Source organism: Arachis hypogaea, chromosome 9, assembly GCF_003086295.3.
Source record: "Arachis hypogaea cultivar Tifrunner chromosome 9, arahy.Tifrunner.gnm2.J5K5, whole genome shotgun sequence".
Taxonomy (NCBI): Eukaryota; Viridiplantae; Streptophyta; class Magnoliopsida; order Fabales; family Fabaceae; genus Arachis; species Arachis hypogaea.
In genome coordinates, this window is record NC_092044.1 from 71,951,742 (window position 1) to 71,957,012 (window position 5,271).

A 5,271-nucleotide genomic window follows, 5' to 3' on the forward strand; every position below is an offset into this window, starting at 1 on the left:
AAACCCTACCTATCTTCCAAACCCAACCCTAATGACCGAAACCTAACCCTTCCCTCACCCTTATATAAACCCCTCACTACTCCTTCATTTTCACACAACACAAACACATTTCCCCCCTCTTGGCCGAAACACATATCTCCCTCTATCTCTTATTTTCTTCTCCTCCTCCTTCTTTCTTTCTTCTTTTGCTCGAGGACGAGCAAACCTTTTAAGTTTGGTGTGGTAAAAGCATTGCTTTTTGTTTTTCCATAACCATTTATGGCACCTAAGGCCGGAGAAACTTCTAGAAAGAAGAAAGGGAAAGTAAAAGCTTCCACCTCTGAGTCATGGGAGATGGAGAGATTCATCTTAAAGGTCCATCAAGACCACTTCTATGAAGTTGTGGCCAAGAAGAAGGTAATGCGTGAGGTCCCTTTCATGCTCAAGAAAAATGAGTATCCAAAGATCCGACATGAGATCCGAAGAAGAGGTTGGGAAGTTCTTACCAATCCTATTCAACAAGTCAGAATCTTAATGGTTCAAGAGTTCTATGCCAATGCATGGATCCCTAGGAACCATGATCAAAGGAGGAACCCAAATCCAAAGAATTGGCTTACATTGGTTCGGGGGAAATACTTAGATTTCAGTCTGGAAAATATAAGGTTGGCGTTCCACTTGCCAATTATGCAAGAAAACGCACGCCCCTACACTAGAAGGGTCAACTTTAATCAAAGGTTGGACCAAGTCCTCATGGACATATGTGTGGAAGGAGCTCAATGGAAAAGAGACTCAAGAGGCAATCCGGTTCAGTTGAAAAGACCATACCTTAAGCCTGTGGCTAGAGGATAGTTGGAGTTCATCCAACGCTCCATCATTCCTACTAGCAACCGATCTGAAGTGACTGTGGATCGGGCCATCATGATCCATAGTATCATGATTGGGGAGGAAGTGGAAGTTCATGAGATCATACCTCTAGAACTCTACAAGGTGGCTGACAAGTCCTCCACCTTGGCAAGGTTAGCCTTTTCTCATCTCATTTGTCACCTATGCAATTTGGCTGGGATTGACATAGACGGAGACATCCTCATTGAATAGGACAAGCCCATCACCAAAAAAAGATGGAGCAAACAAGAGAGCTCACTCATGGACCTCAACAAGAACATGAGGAAGATCCTCATCAAGAAATCCCTGAGATGCCTCAAGGGATGCAATTTCCTCCATACAACTATTGGGAGCAACTCAACATCTCTTTGGAAGGCTTGAGTTACAACATGGACCAATTAAGGGTGGAGCATCAAGAGCACTCCATCATTCTCCATGAGATTAGAGAAGATCAAAGAGCTTTGACGGAGGAGCAACAAAGGCAAGGAAGAGACATAGAGGAGCTTAGGCGCTCCATTGGTTCTTCAAGAGGAAGACGCCACCCTCACTAAGGTGGACTCATTCCTTAATTTCCATGTCTATTTATTTTCTATTTTCGGTTTTTGAGCTTCATGTTTGTCTATGTTTGTGTCTTCATTACATGATCATTAGTGTCTAGTGTCTATGTCTTAAAGTTATGAATAATTCCATGAATCCTTCACCTCTCTTAAATGAAAAATGTGCTTAATTACAAAAGAACAAGAAGTACTTGGATTTCAAATTTTATCTTGAGCATTAATGGATAGGAGGGCTCAAGGAAATAAAATCCAGGCCTAAGTGGTTAAATCAAGCTGTCCCTAACTATGTGCTTGTGGCATGAAGGTCCAAGTGAAAAGCTTGAGACTGAGTGGTTAAAGTCGTGATCCAAAGCAAAAAGAGTGTGCTTAAGAACTCTGGACACCTCTAACTGGGGACTTTAGCAAAGCTGAGTCACAATCTGAAAAGGTTCACCCAGTTTTGTGTCTGTGGCATTTATGTATCCGGTGGTAATATTGAAAAACAAAGTGCTTAGGGTCACGGCCAAGACTCATAAAGAAGCTGTGTTCAAGAATCAACATACTGAACTAGGAGAATCAATAACACTATCCAAAATTCTGAGTTCCTATAGATGCCAATCATTCTGAATTTCAAAGGATAAATTTAGATGCCAAAACTGTTCAGAAGCAAAAAGCTACAAGCCCCGCTCATCTAATTGGGACTAAGTTTCATTGATATTGTGGGATTCATTGTGTATTCTCTTCTTTTTATCCTATTTTGTTTTCAGTGCTTCGGGACAAGCAATAATTTAAGTTTGGTGTTGTGATGAGCGGATAATTTATACGCTTTTTGGCATTGTATTTACATAGTTTTTAGTATGATTTAGTTACTTTTTAGTATATTTTTATTAGTTTTTAAGCAAAATTCACATTTCTAGACTTTACTATGAGTTTGTGTGTTTTTCTGTGATTTCAGGTATTTTCTGGCTGAAATTGAGGGACCTGAGCAAAAATCTGATTCAGAGGCTGAAAAGGACTGCAGATGCTGTTGGATTCTGACCTCCCTGTACTCAAAATGGAATTTTTGGGGTTACAAGAGTCTAAATGGCGCGGTCTCAGTTGTGTTGGACAGTAGACATCCAGGGATTTCCAGCAATATATAATAGTCCATACTTTGCCCGAGTTTAGATGATGCAAACTGGCGTTTAACGCTAGCTTTCTGCCCTATTATGGCATTAAACGCCAGAAACAAGTTGCAAAGCAGATTTAAACGCCAGAAACAAGTTATAAACTGGCGTTCAACTCCAAGGAAGACCTCTACACGTGAAAGCTTCAATGCTCAGCCCAAGCACACACCAAGTGGGTCCGAAAGTGGATTTCTGCATCATTTACTCATATCTGTAAACCCTAATAACTAGTTTAGTATAAATAAAACTTTTTACTATTGTATTTTCATCGGGGTATCTATCCTTTGATCACGTATTGGGGCTGGCCTCACGGCCATGCCTGGACCTTCAACACTTATGTATTTTCAACGGTGGAGTTTTTACACACCATAGATTAAGGTGTGGAGCTCTACTGTTCCTCGAGTATTAATGCAATTACTACTGTTCTCTTTTTAATTCATGCTTATTCTTATTCTAAGATATTCATTCGCACTTCAACATGATGAATGTGATGATCCGTGACACTCATCACTATTCTCACTTATGAACACGTGCCTGACAAACACTTCCGTTATACCTGCGAAAGCTAGAGTGTGTATCTCTTGGATTCTTGGTCCACGACACATGGTTGCCTCTCCTGAAAACAGAGCCTTCCATTCCGTGAGATCAGAGTCTTCGTGGTATAAGCTAGAATCCATTGGCAGCATTCTTGAGATCCGAAAAGTCTAAACCTTGTCTGTGGTATTTTGAGTAGGATCTGGGATGGGATGACTGTGACGAGCTTCAAACTCGCGACTGTAGGGCGTGGTGACAGACGCAAAAGGATAGTAAATCCTATTCCTACATGATCGAGAACCAACAGCTGATTAACCATGCGGGAAACCGTAAAGGACCTTTTTCACTGAGAGGATGGGAAGTAGCCATTGACAACGGTGATGCCCTACATACAGCTTGCCATGGAAAGGAGTATGAAGGATTGGATGAAGGCAGTCGGAAAGCAGAGATTCAAGAGCCATAAAGCATCTCCATACACTTATCTGAAATTTCCACCATTGATTTACATAAGTATCTCTATCTTTATTTTATGTTTATTTATCTTTTAATTATTAAAACTCCATAACCATCTGAATCCGCCTGACTGAGATTTACAAGGTGAGCATAGCTTGCTTCAAGTCGACAATCTCCGTGGGATCGGCGCTTACTCACGTAAGGTTTATTACTTGGACGACCCAGTGCACTTGCTGGTTAGTTGTGCGAAGTTGTGAGAAAGAGTGATATTACAATTGTGCGTACCAAGTTTTTGGTGCCGTTGCCGGGGATTGTTCGAGTTTGAACAACTGACGGTTCATCTTGTTGCTCAGATTAGGCAATTTTCTTCTTGTTTTAAGCATTATTTTATTTTCAAAAAGTTTTCAAAAATCTTTCAAATTTTTTTTCTTTTTTTTTGTTTTTCTAAAAATAATTTTCGAAAAATTCAAAAAAATATTATAAAATCATAAAATAAAAAATATTTTGTGTTTCTTGTTTGAGTTTAGTGTCAATTTTTAAGTTTGGTGTCAATTGTATCTTTTTAATATTCTAAAAGTTTTCGAAAATATTTCCGAAGCCATCAAAGAGGGTAACTCATCCCCTTGCCAGGAACGGTTTCGGCGACCCACTTGCAAAACCCTCTCAAAAAACCATTGTAATGCCTTCTGCTTGTTCTTCTAGCTCATTCGTTTGTTTTTGTTGTCGATTTTTACAACCAATTTTGCGTGATTTATTCTGTTATTCACTTTCTTTAATCGCCGTTGATCAAAGAAGATTATTTCAATTTTGAATGCAATAGTTGATAATAGTTGTTCATGGTGGTGTTAAATGTTAATCAGATTGATGGCCAATGATGGATGCTCCTCAAACATGAGACGAGGCAGAGGCGAAGCCGGCGGTTAACAGAAACTAATAGCTGGATATGCAAGTTCAAGTTCGCTGCAACCTGGGGATGTAAAAGATGGTGTGGCCCCAAAATACTTCTGCAAAAAATATGCCATCTGTTACATGTCGAAGACAGACACTAATCCGAATAGGCTATTTTTTAGATGCCCATTGTTAAACGTAAGCACGCAATTCTTCACGTATGATCACTAAGTTTATGCTAAAATTGGGTAAATTTTGAAATTTTGGAATGGAGGTTTATAATATAGATTTTGGTTATTTTTCCTAGCTCAAGTTGTTGTGGATGTGATTTTGAATTGTTTGGAATGGCATGCCTATTGGTTATGAAAATGATTTGATTTTGTATATGATTTGATATTGGTGCTGCTTAATTTTGAAGAATGATTGAGAACTAGAAAAAAGTTGATTTATTGAAAATAGATGTACCTAGATTAAAATGTTGATTGTGACATGAATTGACATGGAACCTGATCTGATATAAAAAATAGCTTAAAAAATTGAAAGGATTTTTTAGATTTAGCCTTTAAGGATTAATTACAGTGACATATGTGGATTAGCATGATTTGGAGTGTTTTGTACCACCATACATTCATTGTGTTCTATTTGATTTAGGTGACAGAAGTACATTGCAAATTCTTTCTCTGGGTTGATGACCACATTGTAAGGGTCAGAGCGGGGGAGGCTACAAGGGAATCGAGTGATGGGAAGCAGAATCATGTTAAAGAACATTTGGGAATGGATAACTTGATAGCACATGTAGAGGAAAGAATAGTAAACCTAGAGAAGCTGTTGAA